Source organism: Saccopteryx bilineata, chromosome 2 (assembly GCF_036850765.1).
Source record: "Saccopteryx bilineata isolate mSacBil1 chromosome 2, mSacBil1_pri_phased_curated, whole genome shotgun sequence".
Taxonomy (NCBI): Eukaryota; Metazoa; Chordata; class Mammalia; order Chiroptera; family Emballonuridae; genus Saccopteryx; species Saccopteryx bilineata.
This window is the reverse complement of record NC_089491.1, coordinates 179,934,127-179,942,731: the sequence shown is the minus strand read 5'-3', so window position 1 is coordinate 179,942,731 and position 8,605 is coordinate 179,934,127. Positions and strand designations below refer to the sequence as shown.

The window sequence follows — 8,605 nt, the reverse complement described above, 5'->3', positions numbered from 1 at the left end:
TTTGATATATGAGTCCATCTCTGTTTGCTGACTCTCTGACCCGCGCAAGGTGATGTCTTCATTTCACTATCCTCCAATATGCTATAAAAATAACCTGCCAAGTCTACTTCATCGCCCAGCCTTTGTTCCTGATGATGCTGGCCAAATTGTAGTGTTTGGCTTCTGTCCACCTGGGAAAGGTGGTCAATATTTTATCTGAAGTATCTGATCTTTTGAGAGATCATGATTTCTGCTCTGTACTCCAGTCTTTGTGGATGGATGCCACCATTTACTAATAGATATCCCTCAGATCCATTGCCTATATGATTTTTTGCTCATGCTCCTACTTTCTACACTGTGGACTTCTTTATCTTAGGCTTTGAATCCCAACTATAAAGTGTTTGGTTTGCCCTGTCAGTCTCTCAGTGAAAGTCAGTTAGGACAACATACTCACACCTCTAATATCTTATCCTTCAATTGAAAACGAAGGAATCATTTATGGGAAACAGGGAGGGTTAATTAGGACAGATGTCCTACTCCTGTTATTTATATCCTTTCTTTAAATATTTATTTGGATTCAGATATAAAACAGTAATAGAGAAAAATGTTAGTATTAGAATTTGTATTGAGTTTTCAATATTTATTTTTATTAGTTTTTTTTTTTTTTTTTTTTTTTTTTTTTTTTTTTTTCTGAAGCTGGAAACGGGGAGAGACAGTCAGACAGACTCCCGCATGCGCCCGACCGGGATCCACCCGGCACGTCCACCAGGGGGCGACGCTCTGCCCACCATGGGGCGATGCTCTGCCCCTCCGGGGCGTCGCTCTGTCGTGACCAGAGCCACTCTAGCGCCTGGGGCAGAGGCCAAGGAGCCATCCCCAGTGCCCGGGCCATCTTTGCTCCAATGGAGCCTTGGCTGCGGGAGGGGAAGAGAGATTCAGAGAGGAAGGAGAAGGGGAGGGGTGGAGAAGCAGATGGGCACTTCTCCTGTGTGCCCTGGCCGGGAATCGAACCCGGGACTTCTGCACACCAGGCCAATGCTCTACCACTGAGCCAACCAGCCAGGGCCTATTTTTATTAGTTTTGTTCTGAATGCACATACACTAGGTTCTGGATTAAAGATAAATTTCTTATTAGATATCACACACAAAAAATAAATGTTTTCATTGTCTTTTTCTTAATCCTTATGACTAGGGTAAGATGATGAGAGCCAAATCAATTGTACTATGCCAATAGCTAGACACTCCTAGATAAAATAAAATAAAAAAAGATTTTTCTTTATTTATGAAGGTAAAGAAAGAAGTTGTCTCCTTTTCTCCTAAAAGGGTCTCCTTTTTGTTCCAGCCATTTTGTATGTAAGTAAAATCTTTCCAGGGATCAGATAATCCCATTGTTTGTTTAAGACACTGGAGTTATCTCTAAATTCTAGGATTCCTTCCATCATTAAACATATATTCCTGGGGAGCGAGTTCTTCAGTCATCCTGGCACCTTGGAGGGTTAGTCTAGGAACCTAGACCAGTATGCTATCATCTGGCCCACTCAGAGAGAAAATAATGTTCATTATCCTTTTCTATCAGAAAAATTAAATAGATTATTAACATTTGCAATGTACATGAAGAGTAAGATATTTGTAAAGGAAGGGAAAGCAAACATTGCCTGTCATCATATCATATACATTCTCATGTCACAAGAGAATGGAGCCTTTGCAGGAGCACTGATAAATCTAATGAAGTCTTCTTATTTTTCAGCAATTTGAACATATAAATAACTTCTACAAATCAATAAGAAAAATTCACTCAGAAGAAAAGAAATGCTTAAAGGATATTACCAGGCAAATCATAGAAGCAAAAAGCAAATGTCTAGTGTACTTATGAAAACTTGTTTCATGTCACAAGTATTAAAAAAACAAAAATTAAAACCAGAAGTAGATTCCATTTTGCATATATCTAACTTGCAGGTGATAATTTCTAATAATGTTGTCAAGGAAAGGGAACAACATTTCTGCTTAAGATTTATTTAACTATGGCTATCATGATTGGCAATTTTTAATCCCAGTAATTGTATTGCTAAAGAGTTTGCTGTGTGTGCATGTAGCAGTCAGAATAATGCTCCTCCTCTAATGTGCATGTTCTAACTCTTGGGACCTAGAATACGTTAGGTTACTCGGAAAAGGGAACTGAAATTGCAGATGGAATTAACATTGACTCAAAAATTAACCTTACATAGAGAGATTATCCTGGATTATCCAGTTGGGCCCAATGTAATTTTTAAGACTAGAAGAATCTTTTGCCAATGGTGGTGGTGCAGTGGATAAAACATCGAGCTAGAATGCTGAGGTTGCTGGTTTAAAACCCTGACCTTGCCTGTCAAGGCACATACGAGAAGCAACTACTATGAGTTGATGCTTCCTGCTCACTCCCCCTTTCCTTTCTTTCTGTCTCTTTCTCTCTCTCTCTTCTCTCTAAAATCAATAAATAAAATCTTAAAAAAAATAAATATCTTTTATAATGGATAGGGTATTTATAGATCTGAAGGGAAAAATTGAAAGTGATACAATAATAATAGTTTACCTCAATACTTCAACAATGGATAGATCATTTAGACAGAAAATCATTAAGGAAACATTGAACTTTAACTACACATTAAACTAGGTAGACTTAAGACATTTATAGAACATTTTGTCCACCAGCAGCAAATACATTCTTCTCACGTATACATGGAACATTCTCCAGGATAGATTATATTTTAGGTCATTAAACAATTCTTAATAAAGTTAAGAAGATTGAAATCATATCAAGCATTTTTATATGAAACTAGAAATTAATAAAAATGATAAAACTAAAAAATTTACAAATATGTGGAGATTAAATAATATACTACTTAACAACAATGGGGCAAATAAGAGATCAAAAAAGAAATTAAAATATTACCTTAAAAATACCTTGAGAAAAATGAAAATGGAAATACAATATACCAAAGTTTAAGGAATGCAGCAAAAGCAGTTCTGAGAGGCAAGTTCATACAACAGATTCTCAAAAAACATTGATTGCTCAACATTATTTTGATATAATGTTGAGATGCTGTAAGAATTTAACTCTTATTTATAAGTGGTAAAATAAGTTTTGTTGTACATTGTTTTTCTTAAAGTCAAAGAACCCATCAACAATGTTAAGATATTGTACAGTAGTCTCTCCTTTTTCCACAGTTTCAGTTACCCATAATCAACCACAGTTCAAAAATATGAAGTGAAAAATTACAGAAATAAACAATTTATGTTTTAAATTGCATGCCACTCTGGGTAGCCTGGTGAAATCTTGCAACACCTTACTATGTCCAGGGTGAGATATGAATCATCCCTTTGTCCAACAAATCTATACTGTATACTCTACCTGTTTATTAGTTACCTAGTGGCTATTTCAGTTATCAGGTCAACTGTCATATCACAGTGCTTGTGTTCAAGTAACCCTTATTTTTCTAATAATGATCCCAAAGCACAAGAGTAGTGATGCTGGCAATTCAGATATGCCAAAGAGAAACCTTAAAGTTCTTCCTTTATGTAAAAGGATAAAAGTTCTCAACTTAATAAGGAAAGAAAAAAATTATATGCTGAGGTTGCCAAGATTTACAGTATGACTGAATCTTCTATTTGTGGAATTGGGAAGAAGAAAAAAGAAATCCATGCTATTTTTTCTGTCATGCCTTAAAGTGCAAAAATTATGTCCACAGTATATGATAAGTGCCTAGTTAAGGTGGAAAAGGTATATGATTTGTATATGAAAGACATGAACAGAAAATATGTTTTGAATGATGGAACATTAGAAAGCACTGAACCTATAGAAAGACTGCAACAAAAGATCTGAAACAAGTGACATCAACCCATTTACAGCAAGCAAGGAATGATTATATAGATTCAGGAATAGGTTTGGCATTTTATCATCTCACATCATCACAAGAATAGGGGTGATTTTAGTACAACAATATATTTTGAGAGAGGGAGAGGACACATTCACATACTTTTAATACAATAAATTGTCATAATTGATCTATTTTATTACAAGTCATTGTTATTTCTCATTGTATCTAATTTATAAATTAAGCTTTCTCCCAGGTATATATGTATGGAAAAAAACATAGTATATATAGATATATAAGGTTTGATACTACCTGAAGTTTCAGCCATCCACTGGATCTTGGAACATATAATAAATGAATACTAGTGTAGCAATAAACACCTACATTAAGAAAAAGATCTTAAATAAACAATCCAGTTTTACACCTTAAGGAACTAAAAAAAGAAGAGCAGATTAAGCTCAAAGTAGAAGGCAGGAAACAACAAAAAACAGAGTGGAAATAAATTATATGGAGACTAAAACAATAGAATATCTCAATGAAACTAAGAACTGGTTTTTTAACATATAAACAAAAATAGACAAAGCTTTAACTAGGTTTACCGAGAGAGAGAGAACTCAAATATAATTAAAAACAAAAGAGGAGACATTAAAACTGATACTACACAAATGCAAGAAATCATAAGACCACTATAAACAAATTGAATATGTCAACAGACTAAAAAACCTAGAAGAATTAGATACATTTCTATAACATACAGCTGACCAAGACTAAATTGTAAATAAATAGAAAAGCTGAACAAATTACTAGTAAGGAGATTGAATTAGCAACAATAATTAAAAAAAAACCTCCCAACAAAACAAAACTCCAAGATCAGATGGCTTTACTCATAAATTTTACCAAACATTTAAAGAAAAAGTTAATACTAATCCTTCTCAAATTCTTTTGAAAAATGAAAGAAGAGAGATTAGTTCCAAACTCCTTTTTGAAGGCCAACATTGCTCTAATACCAAAGTCAGACAAGGATACTACAAGAAAAGAAAATTATAAGCCAGTATTTCTGATGAACATGGACGCACAATTCTCAAACGAACTATAATATTAGCAAACTGAATTGAACAGTGCACTAGAAAAGTCATATACTATTATCAAGTGGGATTTTTTCCAGTTATGCAAAGATGGTTCAACATATGCAAATATAGTGCACAGACATACACAGATAGTCATAAGCTTATTGATTGTATCATTTTATTTTTTTTATTTTTCCAAAGTTAGAAGCAGGGAAGCAGTCAGACTCCTGCATGTGCCCAACCGGGATCCACCTGGCATGTCCATCAGGGGGCGATGCTCTGTTGCTGCCAGAGCCATTCTAGTGCCTGAGGCAGGGGCTATGGAGCAGTCCTCAGCACCCAGACCAACTTTGCTCCAGCTGTGAAAGGGGAAGAGAGAGACAGAGGAAGGAGAAGGGGAGGGGTGGAGAAGCAGATAGGTGCTTCTCCTGTGTGCCCTGACCAGGAATCAAACCCAGGACTTCCACATGATGGGCTGATCCAAGTGGCCAGGGCCCTTATTGATTGTATCTTAATAAGAGAAAGGATTAATTATACTTAATAATGTAGTATATAGCAGCAAGAAAGAATAATCCACAGCTACTCATAGCTACATGGATAATTGTTGAGTTTATATTAGTAAGTATAGGCATATCTCAGAGATATTGAAGTCTCAGTTCTAGTTGACCACAATAAAATAAGTATCATAAATAAGCAAGTCAAAATATTTTTTTGCTGGTGGAGAGCATTGCCCTCAATTTATATATATATATTCTGTGAAATACAGTAAAATGATGTATGCTTATGCCAATAATATATATAGTAAAATACCACATAAATAAATATTTAATATGTCTTAAAAGGAGAGAGAAATAAAAATTATAAACACCAAATTCAGAATAATAGTTACCTCTGTGTGAGGAAAATGGGATAGGAGGTTGATAAAATCCAGAAAAATTACATGGGGATTTCAACTATATAAGTCAAGCTTATTTCTTAAAGAAATGTGCAAAATAACTATTATATAATCTTTTTGTCCCTAAATTTTTGTCTGTATTAATTCATAATAACAATTTTAATTGCTTTTCTCAAAACAAAACATGAGATCACACATCATGTCCTTCTTCAAATTGAAATTCAAACTGCTTTCCAATGACTACCAGGTTCTACAAATATGACTCACATTTTTCTTCAAATTTTCTCCTACTAACTTCCTTTTTGCTCACTTTGCTTTGACTACAGTGAACTTGTTATTACAAAAATTTTTAAACTCATTCCAAACTCAGGGCCTTTAATTTATTTTACAACTGTCTACAACACTTCTATCATAAGATTATTATAGTATTCTTAGGTATAAATTTACTGTCTGAATTGTTGAGGGCAGTGATAAGCATTAAAAGAAACCAAAGGATCACTCCTGAGAAGAATCCTTGCTCCCAACATAAATTGGACTTTCTGTATTTTAAAGTCTGGATCTTCCTTACTATCAAAAAGTGTAAACTTATCCTATGAATAATTTATTGAAAGGTTGAAAGGAGAGCAGAATGGACACTTATATTTCAGAGATTGGGAAGAAAGCTAGCAGGTCATTGGTGATATCCCTGAATAAGGGTAAGAATGATTAAAGTTTTAATATGTAGACCCAACTTTTTCTAGGCCGAGAAAAAGGGTCTTGAGGTGAATGTGGATGGCAGCAAGCCAAACTGAGTAAAAATGAGATAAAGAGATGCCTGAAAGCTGAGAAGAAAGTAGTGAAGAAGAAGGCCAAGCAGAAGGAGCTCAGTGAGAAACCACTAAGTCGGGTCAATGCTGCTGCCATCAGCCACAGCACTGACAAAGATGTGGGTGCCAAGGAGGAGAGCCTGGACCGAAACTAATACTGCTGGATTTGCAGCCAAGCAATCCGTCAACTAAAGGTCAATGAAGAAGACCCACACAAGTTTCATGTAGACATCTCACTCACTCATTTTATCCAGGAACAGTCACCTGCAGCCTGGGGACAATCTGAGTAACATTACCTTAGAGGTGGCATGTTGGATCCATGCCAAAAGAGCTTTGGGGAAAGCTCACCTACCTTTGAGGGGCAAGGGTCAGGGTGCAAGTCATGGCCAATTCTAGGAATTATAAATCAGAAGAAGAATTTATTTGTCAATAACAAGCTGCATTTAGGAGACGTATTTAGAGTTCAGGGTAATCCTGGGAAAACCAAGAAGGGTGAGCTGAACATTATTTTCTTTTTTTTTTTTAATTTATTTTGAACATTATTTTCTATGAGATCACACTGCTGTCTCCTTGCTCGTGTATGCTCAGTTCAGCATCAAGAACACTATATCTCTGATGAGAGATACTTACACTTGATTCTGAATGACTTTGTGAGGCAGAAATTAATCATATTCTCTAAGACCATCACACATGGGGCACAGAGAAAACTAGATAGAGGGTGACGGAGGACAATCTGACTCTGGGTGAGGGGTATGCAACATAATTTAAAGATAAGATAACCTAGACATGTTTTCTTTGAATATTTGTACCCTGAATTATTAATGTCATCCCATTAACATTAATAAAAATTTATAAAAAAAAAAGAAGTTTATTAGATGAGTTGGTATTTCTAGAGATTGAAACTCCCATAATGAACATCAACTCAGAGGGAGCTATGGCCAAGCCTTTTACTGACCACAATAAACTGGATGTGAATTTATGTATAAAAATGTTTCCAGAACTCTACCATAAGATGCTAGTGGTTGGTGGCAATGACTGGGTTAATAAAATTGGATGCCATTTCTGGAATGAAGGAATTGATTTGACTAACAACCCTGAGTTTACCACCTATGAATTCTGCATGGCCTACGCAGAATGTCACAAAATTGTGGAAATCTGAGAGAAAGTAATTTCAGAGATGGTAAAGCACATTACAAGCAATTCCAAGGTCATCTATGATCTAGATGACCCAGAGGGCCAAGCCTCCAAGATTGACTTCACCTCACCCTTCTTGTAGAAGAGTTTGAGGAAGCCCTGGGGGTGAAGCTGCCAGAAACTAAAATCTTAGAAATTAAAAGGACTCACAAAATTATTGATGGTATTTGTATGGCAAAGGCTGCTGAGTGTGCTCCAGCTCGGACCACAGCCAGGCCCCTTGATACGCTGGTTGAGGAGTTCCTGGAAGTGATATGTATTAGCCCTACATCCCTCTGTGACTACCCACAGATAATAAGCCCTTGGACAAAATGGAACCCTCGAACAAGGATCTGACTAAGCACTTCAGAGTATTTTCTATAAAGAAAAAAAAATGCAATGCCTACACTGAGGCAGGGGCAGCTTTTCAAGAAGAGGCCAAGGCTGAGACTGCTGATGATGATAAGGCTATGTTCAGAGATGAAAACTTCTTTCTTGGAAGACAGGCTGCCCCCACAGTTGACTGGGGACTGGGCATCAAATAAGGCACCATACTCCCTGAAGATAAGAAGGAAAATATAACTATAGCTATATTTGAAAGCACAGCAGCTGGCACTTCTGTCTAGAAAATAATAATTGCAAGTCACATAACTCAGGTATCTTTGCACTTTTGCAAAAGATCAAGGACTGCAAGAGAATTTTTATATGCTGCTTTCCCTTTGACTATTGCAGTTCAATCACCAGAAAATGAAAAGAAATTAGGATTCCTTTTTTACTCCTTATTACCAAATAAACCATTTGTCTCTAAAAATAAATGAATAAATGAATAATAAA

At 35.8% G+C, this 8,605-nt stretch overlaps 1 pseudogene; it reads left to right on the top strand.

The window, feature by feature from the left end:
- Positions 1-3,694: 3,694 nt before the first annotated feature.
- On the top strand, positions 3,695-8,397 carry LOC136323077 (lysine--tRNA ligase-like; annotated as a pseudogene).
- The last annotated feature ends 208 nt before the right edge of the window (positions 8,398-8,605 follow it).